General features: G+C 49.4%; 1 long non-coding RNA gene across 2 annotated transcripts; it reads left to right on the forward strand.

Annotated features, from left to right (window-relative positions):
• Window positions 1-4260: 4260 nt before the first annotated feature.
• Window positions 4261-10283, forward strand: LOC144280776 (uncharacterized). Of its 2 annotated transcripts, XR_013349188.1 has the most exons (5): window positions 4261-4354; window positions 4683-4892; window positions 7756-8459; window positions 8700-8801; window positions 9739-10282. It is a non-coding gene; the product is annotated as an uncharacterized LOC144280776 (long non-coding RNA). The 2 variants fall into 2 exon arrangements; XR_013349189.1 differs by lacking the exon at window positions 7756-8459 and having other exon boundaries at window positions 9739-10283.
• The last annotated feature ends 4680 nt before the right edge of the window (window positions 10284-14963 follow it).

Genomic DNA, 14963 nt, shown 5'->3' on the forward strand with positions numbered 1-14963 from the left:
GCATTTACAATTTTTATGGTTGTCAATATTTCCCCTTGATACTTGTTGTTGTTGTTGTTGCTGCTTTATCAGTTTCCCTTTTCATCAGTGATATTCAGGACTCCTGTTTCTCTATCCCTCACTGATGCTGACAGTATCTGAATCCTTGTGGCTGTTTTAGAGTTTTAGCACAGCAGTAGAAAGTCAGAGCAACAGGCTCATAGGACATGTAGTTGAAGGGGTTCATAGCAACGGGTTCATGGACTTTCCCTGTAAAGCAGAAAGCTCAAACTTTCTGTGTCTGAAGGATCAGGTTTTATAAAATTCCAAACATGATATTCCAGTGTTTTGGAAAATGCAATAAAAGCGAATTACTAGAAAAATGAAATTAAAAAAGACATTCATAATACAAACCCCATTTTAAATTACTGGGCCAGGCTTGGTGTATTCACTTGTCATCAGATTTTGGTTTTGCAGATGTTGAGGCCACCATGGGCATCATAATTATTTCCTTGGGTGCAGATTCTTGGCCAGCACTGGGAGGTGGTGGCAGGCAGGGGATGGGGTGGGGGAAACAGGCTAATGGAGAGAGGGTCTCTCAGAAAAAGGGGATGGCAGAGAGAAGAAGTGGAGCGAGATGGAGGGCCACTAAGGTTCTGCTATAATAGCAACCGTTACTTCTTTGGGTCTTTACTACATGCCAGGCACTGTGCTAAGTGATTTTCATGCATTATCTCTTATAATTAGCACAAAATTCATATTAGGCAGGATCCATATTATTATCCCCATATTACAGATAAAGAAACTGAGGCTTGGGTGAAGGCCACTGAGTATCATACCATAAGTTAAACTGCAAAGCTCTTAGTTAAAAACATCCAAGGTCCTGTTCTTAGCTATTCCTGGTGCTATGTTGCAAAGAGGCATTTCCCAGACAGCTGCAAAGTGTGGCTCTGAGGATGGAAACAAACAAACAAACAAACAAACAAACAAACAAACAAACACCTTTTTATTCAGTTTGCAGGGCAGGGGTCCTGCAAGTTTCTCAGAGAGCAGAAGCTGCGGTCCTTAGTCTCTGCTCAGCCGGGGCTCCGGAGGCCACCAGGAGGCAGCAGAGGCCTGCACTGGCGGGACTGCCTTGTCCCCAGCTGACTGCAGGCTCCCAGCAGCTGTCCTGAGTCAAAACCTGAACCGCTAATGGCCAAGAATAGCAAGGGGCTATTCACATGGGTACTCCTTCCCAGGGTTTCGAAAGTCCCTCACGTCATCCCTATCATTTCATAATCCTGCTCACAGAGAGCTTTTTCCATCTTCCTCAAACAGGTCTTATCTTGGCCTGTGAGAAGAAGGGCTTCGGGGACACACACACACTTCCTGCAGATGGCATCTTCCATGCTGGGTTGTGTGCTGGGATTAAAAAACAAACAACCCCCCAAACACTGCACTAGGTCTTGCCCCCAAGGCAGACTGTCATGTAAATAAATAACCAGGGTACACCGTGTACAGCGCAATACTAGATATGCATGTGAAATCTGGTGGCAGCACGAAGTGGGAAAAAGAGGAGTGGAATTATAACTTAGCCATTTAGCTCAGAGGGAGCGCAGGGGAGCGTGCCTGCCTGCGGAGTCACCTTTCTTGTGATCTGAAGCAGAGGAAAAGGCTGAAAGCACTCTGATCTAGAAGGATGATGGGTAAAGGGTCCCAGGTTGAAAAGTATTAAATGCTAAGAGGATGTCAAATGCTCTACAGATCATAAAGTTTTCATGTTTTAAGTCCTTCGTCAAGGTGTGGGCTGGGATAGTTGAAGCAGGCCTAACCTGGGCTCAGCAAGACGGCGACAGAGGGTAGAGGAGTGTGGCTAGGAGGTTATGACATGGTCCATTGACAAGGTCAGTGAGCTCCAAGACCCAGCAAAGCCAGTCTGGAAGACATCCAGCCTTGCCTACCACCTCTTGCTTACCATAGCAGCCACAGTCCTTCATCCCCAAGGATGTCGGGAAAGCCGGGACCAGCCCAAATGCTCCCTACCCTGAGCCAATGGTGCAGACTCTCAGGCTTATCCAGGGGGATTCCAGGTCTCCATCCAGCCCTGTATCCCTTCCCCCCAAAAAAGCTTGAAATGGGCCTTAGCTGGGTCTTTGACAATCTGGACTCTTTCTTGGTTGATAACCTGGGTGTGGTCGCTGAAGCTCTGTCCTTCTCCAGGATTGTTCCAGAAGGGAGTGGGGGCGCAAGGGGAGATGGGGGACACTGGAGGCATTGGCACAGCTCTGTCTACCCCCTGCAGCCCAGCAGCTTCCTGTCATGCCCTGTGCCTCTCCATGGACACAGGTGTACTGCCCCAATGCCACAGGAGTGTCCGTGTCACATGGGACACCCCTGGCTTGCCAATCTTTAATTTTATTCCCAGGCAACTTCCTTCTTGGCAGGCTGATCTCAGAGGGTGGTTTGGGGCAGCCATTCTCAGCACAGCCTGAGGGCCAGGGAGAGGGAAGAGCACCAGGGCCTAGGGGCCCAGCACGCAGTGGCCCCACCACAAGCAAAACATTTTGTTGACCTCTCATGCTTTTTTCTTAAAGTTCACATGACTTGCGCCTTCTACTTTTTAGTGTGTCTTGGCAAGTTTTAACATAAAAACAACGTTTTAAATGACTCACCGTTCAATATAAAGTGAACTGAATGACTGGCTTGTGCTTTCGGTTCTAAGATGCTGTCAATTGCAAGAGCACCATGGATTTAAGAACATTTAAAAAAAAATTTGGGAGCAAGAAGCATAGTTGCGTTAACACACCTATCAATGTATTCAGAATTTTTAGAAATGTTTATATGAAGAAAAATGCACAACTTACAATTAGAGAAATTCTTGTTGGTAATTTTCAGCCTCAGGAAAAAAAACACAAAAAACTTGGGAGTGAAAATTGGCTCTCCTGGAAGATGTGTGATGTTTGCCCTTGGCTTCATGTCCCCATCATGCGGCAGTGAGGGGCACAGGGTGAGGTCATGCTTGTTCTGAGTTGGCTCCTGGGTTTTTCCAGAGAGAATTTTTTCTGGTCCCCCAGAGTGCTCAGAGGCTAGCATTCAGTTCATCAAACCCTTCCTGTTAAATGAGGGCTACTCTCAACACATTTAAGAATTTTGACTTCTAGTGGCACTTGGGTGGCTCAGTGGTTGAACGTCTGCCTTTGGCTCAGGGCATGATCCTACCTAGGGTACTGGAATCAAGTCCCACATCGGGCTCCCTGCAGAGAGCCAGCCTGCTTCTCTCTCTGGCTATGTCTCTGCCTCTCTTGATGTGTCTCTCATGAATAAATAAATGAAATCTTAAAAACAAGACAGAATTTTGACTTCTAAAGTTAGAAATAGTTCCAAAAGAAAATCTCACCAATAAGCATTTAATGAATACCTAATATGGATCTAGCTCTTTCTCTTTATGTTGTCCTCTCTATAATATTAATGGATTCTCACTTCAAAGGCTATTGATTTCATGGAGGTCCTCCTGGCCACCACCACTGACACAAGTTTTCTAGAATTAGAAATTAAAGAAATGGAAGAGGGGGAGTAATGAGAATCTAAGCCATTGGTGTGTCATAGTTTTCAGCCAACACTTTGTGTGCGTTGTCTCGTGTGATTCTTATAACACCAAGAATCCTATTACCATAAACATTCTCATCGGACCAGGGGAGAAATTGAGTCTCTGACTGAAGAAACTCCTTGCCTGGCACCATGTGGCTAGTGAGTGACAGAACAGGCCTTCCACTGGGCTCTCTGGCGTTGGGTCCCCAGGCCTCTCTCTTCCACACGTGGCTTCTGTGGTGTGGGAAACACCTGGGCTGCTTTTGTTTCATTTGTTTGTTCCAACAAAACCAGAATGCTTTTAAAAGAATCTTTCCCCTACACTGAGGACCAAGCCTCAAATAACTCTAAGACATTGAAGAGAGAGAGAGAGAGAAGTGCTACAGAGCTTGGGGATATATGTGGGTACATGACAAAGCCCTGTTTAATGCATTTAATTGATAACTATTTGTTTGAGTCCCACCTGTGTGCCTACCAAGGGACACATGAGCACCAAAGTGGGCTCCCTGTTGCCATCAGCTGTCTCAGTGAGTCCTGAGGCCCGTCTGTAAACCCCCAAGGGCAGACCCTGGTGACCACATGAATGTGAGGACGGGGTCACACCTGAGCTCCGCCAGGGTCCAGCCTGCCCTTGAGGCACTGCTTGTCCTTTGGTAATGGGGAAGATGGGCAGGTAGGCTGTGAACCCATCTGCTAACATGGCCGTGTGAGCTCACAATGGTTGAGATGTTAGAGCAGGGGGGAGTTATATCACTGAGGAGGTGACATTTGAGCTGCCCTGTGAAGGATGAAAGAAATTCACCAGGTGGGTGGAGGGCATTCCTGGCAAGAGAACAGCGTGAGCAGAGCTCAAAGGCTTGGGAGTACATAGCACAGAGAGGGTGGTATGGGAATGAAAGTGTTTGTGTGTGTGTGTGTGTGTGTGTGTGTGTATGAGAGAGACAAAGAGGGACAGAGGCAGAGAGAGGCAGGCTTCTATTTGTGTCCGCAGATCTTTCCTTGGCCTTTGGCTCCCAGGGACACCCTTCCGAGAGCTCTTGGCCTAGCTCTGAACTCTATGGGCCTCTCCCTGCTCCCCTCTGGGCTCGGAGCTTCTGCACTTCAGCCCCACAAGTGTTTCCCTGTTCCTGCAGCAGCTCCCCGCCTGGACTTTGTTCTTCCGAAGACTGCCCTAAGCTTGGCCTCCAGAAGGACACTTGATCCCATCCCATGGCTAGCAGTGGCGCGCAGCCCTTGGAGCAGCTGCAAGGATGGTGTTGACTCCAGATGGAAAGTGTTTCGAGAATTCTGACGTGACATCATCACGACATTGCACTGACAGTAACTGATCTGGGAGTGGCCAGGTGAGCTATTCCCAACTTTGCCTCTTGTCAAGGGCTGGCTCAGATCAAGGAGCTCAGCTTGGGGGTGGTAATCTAGAACCAAGGCATAGCACACGGAGAGGACTTCTGAGTGTCCAGACCATTGCTGAGAGCAGCCTGGAGGCTAACAGACACCCTGTATCCATCCTCTGTGATTTGAGCCAAGTGAGGGGCACACACTCATGCCACTGGCTGTGGCTGTGAATTTGGTGTCTCTAGGCTCTCCTACGCCGCCCTGGGGCCCAGACCAGCTCTGCTCCCAGAGGCTAGGCCTCCACTCCCAAAAGACTGCCAGGGTGCTGCATGTGGCGTCTTGCAGCTCAGCCCTCCAGCCTCACTAAGCCCCCCTTAGCCAGGTGAAGAGCTGGGGCTACCCCAGCCACACGCTGGAGGATGAAAGGGGAGTGCCCTGCCACAGCTGACATCTGCACCCTGGGCCCACACCCAGGACTTGTCTTCATGGCACCATCTGTTGCCTGCCAGAGCTGAGCAGGGACAGAAGGCTGGCACAGAGGCTCAGGGGACAGAGCTGGGAGGGGAAGTCACAGGGGCCCATGCTGCAAGTTTTGAGGGCTGCCTGGGAGAGAGCACCTCTTTGCCTCTTCTGCCACCATCATCCACTTATGCAAAGTTTGAAGGTGGGGCTGAAGAGTAAAGGAGCTAGAATTGGTCAGCCCCCAGCTCGGGCTGGCTTCAGCTTCCCTGACATCTAAGAGCATTCCCTTCTGGGGAAGCCAGAGGGCACAGCCAGATGGTCTCCAGCCCAGGCAAGCGTCCAGTTCCAGGCATCACAGCGGTCACCGTGAAATCATGAGACAGGAGCCGGCACTGGGCATCAGGCCATGGATGGGCCGCCTGGCGTTGGTGCCCTGGCTGGCTCTCTGCCCTTCCCTGGGAGCAGGCCATCCTCAGAGCATAGAGAGGCACAGGGAGAGAGGCTCCCCTGGGTGGGAACAAACCTCTGCTAGTCAGGGCCCTTGGCATCGGGGCCAGGGCATGTCCCAGCGACTGGGGAGAGGAGGGCCACCCACTCCTGCTACTTTGGAAGGGGCCAGTGCATTGGAAAGAAGACAGAAGGGGAAGGTGAGGGGATTTGAAGATCGGGAAGGAAAGCAAGAGAAAAAATGTGAGAGGGGAGAGGAGGAAGAAGGAGAGGAGAAGTAAAAAGCAGCATTGGTTGGGCTCCAGGGAACTGAGACCCCAAAATAACAGTGGGTCAAACAAGATAGCAGCTTCTCTAATGCAAAACTGTAGGTTCAGGACTGGCACCAGAGCCTAGGATCCTTCTCTTTCTACCATTCCCCAGACTACAAGCTGCCGTGTGGTGGAAATGGTGGGCCAAGGGCACTCCCCTCACTTTTGGACCCAAGTGAGAGTCGCACACACGGCTTCCTCGGCCATGGCATGGATCCAAATGTAGTCACAGGACTGCCTCTAGCTGTGTCCAGAGCAGAAAGCTCCATGAGAAAGGAGACAATGGATAATCCCTCCAGAGGGAAATAAAGAGGAAGAGAAAGGAAAGACTCTTAGGAGCAACTTGTACCTCTGGCCAGACCTGACCTCCCAGCACATTTGACCCACTCCCAGGGGTTTGTCACAGGCAGGCTCTGTGGGGGCAGGAGCTCTCGCCTTTCCTCAGAGATGTATTAACCTTGCTACCTGGGCCCAGACCTGACATGGGTTGGGGACACCTTGGCAAGGGTCTCCGGAGAGGGGTCTGCATCTAACAAAAGGAAACAAGATGAAGTGCAGGGTTTTTACTTCCCTACTTAGCCAAGAAGAGGTTCCAGAGTGTACTTTGGTCACAAAGAAGGATGCAATGTCATACCAAGTAATATTCTTTCAGGATGTGAGGAAAGAACTTGCCCAGTTTTCTTCAAGATACATGAAAGTGCATAAAACTGGGATCATTTCACATTTCAATCAGGTCACTCTGGGCCACAGAAAACCCAACCAAAACGTTGGATAAGAGCACTTATTCTCTCTCAAAACAAGAGTTCCAGAGGAGGGCTCTTCTGAGATTGATTAAGTCAACAGCTCTATGATGTTTGGGCTCTGCTTCCATTTCCTGGAAACTCTCATAGCTCTTCTTTTTGGTTGTAACATGGTAGCTAGACCCCCAAGCATTATAGTCTCCTAAATTTGCTTTTAAAGGAAGGAAGTATTCTCCTCACCAGAGCCATCATACCTGTGAGGGAAACCTTTTCCAGAGCCTCAGCAATTCCAGAGAATTGTTTGGAATTAGAATCCTTCTTAGCTAGACTAGGTTATATCTCTGTCCTTCAACCAGCCATTGGCAAGCACTGGTGAATAGGGTCACCCCTTTGCATGGGGTGGTTGGTTTAGGCCACTCACAAGTCCTCATCTAGGGCCTACCTTCTCTGAACACATTGCAGCTGGATCCTGAACAAAGACAAATTCTGTTATCAGAGAAATAGGGAGCCGTGGCTGCTGGTTAGGCTCAAGACAGATGTTAATAATCAATTATAGCTCTTTTTCTTAGATAGTCATGACCAATCAAACGAAGTTGGCACAGGAGACAAAGCATATGTGTCATCTCAGCCTTAGATAAGGGAAAGTAAGGAAGCCATAATTCAGGGCATCGTTAGTGACCCAGTCATCTTGTCATTGCTGCTTGTGGGGGTCTTTAAATACATCTACGAGTCCTTTTACAGTCCACCTTCAAAGGGTGGCAGGCACTCCCTTTGAGTGTGTTCTTGATCTAGTAATTCACTTCTTGTGAGCAGAAAATGGCAGAAGTGATGATGTGTGGATTTTGAATGGTGTTATAGAAGGCAGTGTAGCTTTCACCTTGCTTTCTCTCAAATCACTTGTTCTGGGGAAGGCCAGTCACCATGCCTGAGGATGCTCCCGCAGCTCTACGGAGAAGTCCGTGTACGGAGGAGCTGAGACCTTCTGCCAATAGCCGTGTGTGGAAGTCATTTCAGACAGACATGGATCTTCCAGCCCCAGTCAAGTCTCCACATGACTAAAGATCCTGCCAACATCTTGACTGCAACCCGAGGAACCACCCAAGCCAGAACCCCCCAGCTAAGCCACTTTCAAATTCCTGATTTACAGAAGCCATGAGCTAATAAATGTTGATTGTTTGAAGCCACCAAGTTTTGGGGTGATATGCTATGTGGCCAGGGCTGGGACTAGGGTGAAGTAAGTGAGGAACCCAGGGCATAAAATTTGAGGCCCAACCCTGAGAGTGAGCTTCTCTGTAAATTGTGTGCTTTAGGTTCCTCACTCACTTCCCTGTTGTCTCGACCTTGTGTCTGGCACTACATCACCTTCCATGCCTCTTCCCATTTCCCAACATTCTCCAGCTTGCCCTTGGGGATCCTTGGGGTTCTGAAGAAGCTGACTCCATCGCTGGTTCCAAGGGTGGGGTTTGTGACTAAGCCGGTCCGCGCATTCCAGTAGCCTTAGGTCTCAGCGACTAGATCAGCTGTGGCCTGTGACCTAGTCCTGTCCAACCACAGGAGAGAGCATTTTGTGAAGGATGCTGGGACAGATATGATTCCACTCTTGTCATCAAACAAGGTAAGTGTAACTGTGTCAGAGGGCTTCTGGCAGCCTTTTTGAAACCTGGGAGGAGAAGCCATTTTGGGGATAAAGCTCCTAGCAGGGTACAAAGGGACTGGGTCCTTGGTGACATTGTTTAGCTGCTAGGTTAGTGCTTATCTGAAGCCAGCCTCATCATCTCTGGACTTTTCAGCCCAGTGAGCTAATAATTTCCTTTTAAAAAATTTAAGCCCATTGGAGTGTGGTTTTCTGTTACAGGCAAAGGAAAGCACAAATGTGATGTTAAACACACAGAGGAGACCCCACATCAGTTACTCATACAGATGCTGCCAAGGATCCAGCTGTTTCCCACTGTGCAGAGTGAGTATCCAGATGTTCTGAAAAAGTGTTGTTTCAACCAGATGTTGAGTATCTTGTAGATGGAAGGTTAACATGATTTAATGCTTAAAGACAAACTTCCTTACCACCCCCTGCTCCACACCCCCTGTCTGGTGCCCTGCCCACTCAGAGTCCCTTCAGGTGGCCATGTCCCCTCCCTCCCCCAGGTCCTCAAGTAGGTGTCCCATTTTGTATCTTGTGGTACACCCCTCAGTCCATTTGTCCTCTTCTTCCACAGCTATTTGGGTTGGGGATTGGGATCCAGCCCAGAAAGCCAGTCTAGAGGCCTGGCATGAAGGACTGAGCTGGGCCAACTGGTCTTTCTTTATCTCTTGGAACTAAGACTTTCTAAAGAAGGAAGCAGTTATAGGCAGAGCTGCGAAGTAGAGATGGGGCCGTGGGAGAACAATAAGCAAACAGAAGTTGTGTGAGGGCAGAAAAGAGGAGCAGGTGAGGCTACAAGGAAAGAACAACCCCAGGTGGCCCAGTGATTGAACGTCTGCCTTCGGCTCAGGGCGTGATCCCAGATCCCAGGACCGAGTCCCACATCAGGCTCTCCGCAAGGAAACTGCTTCTCCCTCTGCTTATGTCTCTGCCTCTCTCTCTCTGTGTCTCTCATAAATAAATAAATAAATAAATAAATAAATAAATAAATAAATAAATCTTAAAAAAAAAAAAAAAAAAAAAAAAAAAGAGGAGCCCAGGGCCCAGGGCAAGAATAGGCTGGGTAGTAGGAGAAAAGGGTGGGATTGATTCACAGAAAGAATAAACACCCTGAGCAAGGGAGAGCACCAGCACCGAGGAGGCAGGGAGCAATTAGTCAGGATGGGCTAGATGCAGCTGTGAAAATGAACAGTCCCAGATGCCGGTGGCTGACCCCGCCAATTTATTCTTGACCACACACTACCTGTCCCTCAAGGCTCAGCAAGGACGTTGCTGCATGCTCTGGTGCCAGAAGAGTTCAGACCTACAGAAGTTTCACATTGGCAGGTGCTTCCATGGTTGCAGAGGCAGGGGAAGGAAATTCAGCCAACTGCTCATCAGCTATTAAGGCTTCTGCCCAGAGGTGACACATGACCCTTCTGCTTACAATTTACATCCGTGCCTGATTTTAAAGGTGGAAGAGTCTTGCCATGCTACTGTATGCATGAAAAGAGGAGAAACAGGAATGTTTGTGGTCACTCTTACTCATGTCCAGAGAGAGGGCAGCTGCTGGTCCCTAGAGCCACTTCAGGCTCCAGAGGTTTGGAGTTCATGAGGCTCTGCTGCATTGTGGCCCAAGATCTTCATCACCCTTACAGCTCCACACATGCCTTACAAAGCCCACCAGCCTCTACACACACCTTTGCTTATTTCTTGTAACTTAAGACCTCACTCCAGGGATTTCATATTTCCTTTGAATGCTCCTTTCTCAACTGGGGACTCCCTCTCTCAGAAACCTAAAGCCAGCACAAACCACCTTTGTGTCTCTGTTTTCTAGTAAGGTGGGGATCAACAGGTCTGCCTGCCTCAGGAATGTCAGAGAAGATGCTAGAAACTCTATTTGCACACAGCAAGACTTTGTAGGTTCCCCTCGCAGGTAATAATACAAATCTATTAACATTTTCTAGTGCTTACTGTTAGTTAAGCACTGTGTTAAGAACTTCATCTGAATTCCTTCATTTAAAATATTTTCAACATCACTTTGTGGGTGAAGAAACTGTGGCATAGAGAGGTAAGCAACTCCCTTGAGGTCTGATTTTTTAAGAAATCTGTGCTCCTCACATTATAGGACATCACGAGAGATGGTGAAGAGGGCTTTTGGGCTGATGAGCCAGTCCTGAGGGACTGAGGCTGATCTTTGGGGAGGGAAGAAAAAGGGTAGAGGCTGCCCCAGGTGGGCAGAGAATTTACTTCCAATGAGGAGACAGTCTGGGATCCGGGAGAAACACACTTAATGGAGCAGGGTGTGGTATGCTTCGGATGCCCGTGGGCTCACACTCAAGTCCTTCTTGGAGAAGATTAAGAAACTGGGGTGGGGGGAGGAGCTGTCTTTGAGCATATATAGTGATCACATTGTGGTCTCTAAACATCTTTCCTCAGTGAAAGGAACCAAGGCTTCTTGGAGGATGGGCTGTTTCCAGGCCTGGAGCAGGAATATACAAACAGAGCCTAGAACAGCTTGTACCAGAAGCCAAGAAAGCTATCAAACACCACTGGGGTCATGTCAAAAAGACACAGGTGCAAACTTGAAGTAGTTCCTAATAGATAGAAAGGGATCGTTTGTGCATCAAAATCAAAACTAAATAAATAAAAACCCTGCAATGAATTGCAGCATATCAAATATTTTAAAAATCCATAAATTCAAAATGATAATAATAAAGACACTTGAAGGATGCTTACAGAAAACTAATTCACTATTCTGAGAACTGATAAATAAAGGGAAAGAAGTTTTTTTTTTTAAGATTTTATTATTTATTCATGAGACACACACACACACACACACACACAGAGGCAGAGACACAGGCAGAGGGAGAAGCAGGCTCCATGCAAGGAGCCCAATGTAGGACTTGATCCCGAGACTCCAGGACCACGCCCTGGGCAGAAGGCAGGGGCTTAACCACTGAGCCACCCAGGGATCCCCAGGAAAGAAGTTTTTTAAAAGCTAACTTTAGGGCCTCCCAATAATAAAGTGAATTTGAGGCCTAGTTGGAAGGCTTCTCATGTACTCCCAAGACTCTCCCTCTGGCTTTCTCCAGGCCTGAATATCCACCATTAGAGATACATTTCTTTGTATTAAGAGATGTCATGAATCAAAGCCAAAGTACCCTTGAGAAAGGTTTGTTAACTAATTCCCGCACAGACTGTGATAGAGGAAAAGTGGAAAGTCCTATGATTTCTGGGTCTAGAGAGATAGAAGTACAGCTAGAAAGGAGGATCTGGGAGGATCAAAGACCTTGGCAACATCATTTAGGGCAAGAATTGTTCAACTTGAACGTGCACAAGAACACCCCAAGCTGTCTCTCCAAAGTTTAGCTTCTTGGTAGCCCAACCAGATGGCATCTGTTCCATCAGGTGGAAAGAACAGCAGAAGTGTATGTTTTATTATACATCCCAGATGATTTGGACACAGGTAGTTCTGTCCCCATTTTCTGGGAGACACTGGGCCAGGGCTCCTGTGTGACATTCTGCTCCAGCAGTGCTTGGACTGTCTCAGCTGTGTGCTTCCAGCTTCTGCAAACCTTCGCAGGCCCCTCTCCCTGGGACCCCTTTACCACTGCCAGGTCCCTTTAAGATGCCAGGCCCTTCCCTGTGTGGGGAAGCTGGCACCATGGAGAGGGGACCTAGTCACATGGGACCCAGTGTGAGCTCGGAGTTGCTTACGCTTCCCCTCTCCCTTGGGTTCCTGAGCTGTCCTGACATGCCCAGCCTCTCATGTGATGGCCCACTACTCCTAGCCCCTGACAGTTGACAACACTTGGGCTCTCCTGAGTCTGGGACCTTGCATCTCAGCTGAGGGATTCCTGTTTCCCCCCCTGATGCCCTCACAGGACCCTTGTCCCTGGGCAAGAGGTTCTTTACAGCCTGGCTGATCAGCTCTGTGTCTTAACCGGATTTAGGGTTACTCTGTCCTCACTCTGGAGGTGGCTGACCACCTCCTGCTGTCCTCTTTCCCACTCTATCACCTGACAAGCCCCCTCCTATCCCTTGGACCTCTCCCAATCCCTCCCTCCTGCTTCACCGCCCTCCCCTGCTGAAAGGAGCACCAGTGTTTCAGGCCTGAGCCCATCCCTCAGGTAATGCCCCTCTGCCCACCTCTTCCCTAAGGACTGAGCACCCGATCCAGGCTTGATCTTCCGAGTCCCAGCCCCACACACTCGGCCTTTGGCTCACGGCTCGGCTGAGCTATCCTCTTCAGACACCTGGCCTTCGCCTGACCCCATGGGCAGGCCTGGGCACCGGCCCTGGCCCTCCCTGGCTGGCCTGTCCCCCTGCCACCCAAGCCTGGGTATGACATCTTTGCACCAAGCGGCTCTCATTTGAGAAGGCAAACACGGTGGTACTCTCGGGCTATGCTCACGCTAGCATATGCACACACGCACCCCCTCCTCGCACTGACACCTCACCCACTGCCGTGAAAATCTGGCTGGCCCTGTTTATTTTCCTTCCTTTAATTTCCCCTTTAGAACAAACGCCAGTCCTGTAACACCGACCACCCTCCCCTCGCAGATCTGTGGCCTCCCCACCCTCACCCTGTCCTCCCTCGCAGCTGTGAATGAGAACAGAGTGAGTCTTTTAGCAGGAGGCAGTGGCCTGAATGAATCGATCACAGCCTCCAAGCCAGGAGGGGAGGGCTCGTGAGCATGTGCCTTTGCTTCTTAGAAACTCTTTGCACATCCGAAGCTCATATTTTTCCATGTGCCTGAGAGCAAACCGCCCCCCCCACCTCACCCTCCTCCTTTCAAATTTTATTTTAATTCATTTTTGGTGCCATGTATTTTGTTTTCTGTTTTCTACAAGGGAGCCTGAATCAGGGCCTCAGAAAAACAAGGCTGAGCTGCCAACTGGAAATGTTTGCTCTGGGGGCGAGTTCGGAGGCTGGCGTCAGGCGGGGCAAGATCCGTGCCAGTGGAATGTGATTTGGGGGGGAAGCTGCAGGTCACTCAATTGCTGGCAGCCCGCCCAGGAGCAACTGGATGCTTTCTGGGCTGTGTGTGTGAGTGTGTAGACTTTTTTCCCTCATGCAAACAGAGCCCTGGAGATGTGGAGACAGAAGCATTAGGAAGAAACTAGACAGGGGGTTGGAAAATCAGGGAACTGGGGAGATTAAGTGGGTGGGGTGGGAGGCTGGTGCCAGGATCTGCACAGCCACTTTATCTAGCACCCATTGTGTTCCCAGCCTGGAGCTGGGGGCTCTTGGGAGCGAGGGGAGATACAGATCACCCCGCTCCCAGAGACTCATGGGCTCTTTGGGGAAACAAAGCTCCCAGTACAGAACACAGCCAGGCCAGCCTGGAAGGTCCCCCAGAGCAGGCTGCAGGAATGACCAAAGGTGTTCAGGGAAGGCTTCCCCAAGGAGGTTTGATAGGGTCCCAGCCCTGAAGCATGAAGTATTACTCTGAAAGGAAAGGAGAGGTGTTCAAGTTACTGTTTGTGGCTACCACGTGCCAAGCCCTTTATGTTGACAATCCTCTTCAGTCCTCCTAGCAGCCCTACACGGGTCACTGGTCTTTCTATCTGACTTTGCAAACAAGGAAACTGAGGTCTAGAGAGATGAGGGAACTTTGCCAAGCTCCCAGCTTGTAAGTGGTAAGCCAGCATTCAACTAAGGGCTGTCCCACTCTAAAGTCCCACTTCTCCCCACCACACCGGGGGTCATTTTCCATTTAGCCAAGTTCCCCCAGGTAACGGCCTATCTTTGCTATTTTGTTTTATTTTTATTTTTATTAATTAATTATCTATCCCCAGAAAGAAAACTGTCCAATTCTAAGTAGGGATCTAAGATGTAGATTTCCAAGAGGCAGCATGACAAGTACTTGGAAGTCAGAGAGGACCCTGCCTGGCTTCACGATTCTCAGGAGGCGGTGGCTGGGGCCCTTGACAGTCCTGCCAGGTCCCATCCCAAGCCAGGCCTTTCCTGCAGCCTGAATCACCTTACCAATGACACACATCCCCTCCCTTAGTCCCCAACATACCCTCTTCACAGGCCAAGTTCTTTCCCACGTCAGGTGTTCACTTTGGGACCATCTACTCTGGGGGTCTTCAGAAGCTATGTATGCTACTCTGAGTGGTGCATGAAAGTGAGGTGAACCAGACAGGATGGATTTTTCCAGAGCCGTTGCTCTGACTGCAGCATGACCCTAGAGTTAGAGTCAGGGGACTAAGATGTCTAACAAGTCCTTTCTCTGTTCAGGTCTCCATTTTTCTCAGTTCTACAGTGAGGAGTGACCTGGATGGCCTCTGAGCTCTCTGAGCTGCCACAGATGGAAGGAGAGAATCTAAGGATGCAGAACTGATATGCAGGTGTGTGGGGTGGGAGGTGAGAGGAGCTTGTCCAAGGAGCCAACCCACTGTAGAGACAGTCCCTGGCAGAGGAAGCAGAGTCCATAATAAGCCCAGGAGAGAAGAAGGAAATAAGCCAGGCTCAGCAGACAGGAGAAAGTG

The sequence above is a fragment of the Canis aureus genome, chromosome 12 (assembly GCF_053574225.1).
Source record: "Canis aureus isolate CA01 chromosome 12, VMU_Caureus_v.1.0, whole genome shotgun sequence".
Lineage (NCBI taxonomy): Eukaryota > Metazoa > Chordata > Mammalia > Carnivora > Canidae > Canis > Canis aureus.